Source organism: Brassica oleracea, chromosome C6 (assembly GCF_000695525.1).
Source record: "Brassica oleracea var. oleracea cultivar TO1000 chromosome C6, BOL, whole genome shotgun sequence".
In the NCBI taxonomy this organism is placed as follows: Eukaryota; Viridiplantae; Streptophyta; class Magnoliopsida; order Brassicales; family Brassicaceae; genus Brassica; species Brassica oleracea.
Window position 1 is genome coordinate 12,311,473 of NC_027753.1, and position 204 is coordinate 12,311,676.

The window sequence follows — 204 nt, forward strand, 5'->3', positions numbered from 1 at the left end:
CCTTTCTTCACACATTTATGATGTTCAACTGTGAAACATTTGCTCCATATGAAAGGTAGTTTTTTTTTTTTTTTTTTTTTTGTTTTTTGACGGCAAACGGCTGTTCAATTACTCAAACTTGAGGTGGTCTAGGAAGCCAGACCGGAATAGAGCAACCAATAAAACATAAGGATCTATGAAAAGAACGTGCATTCCTAGCTAGCA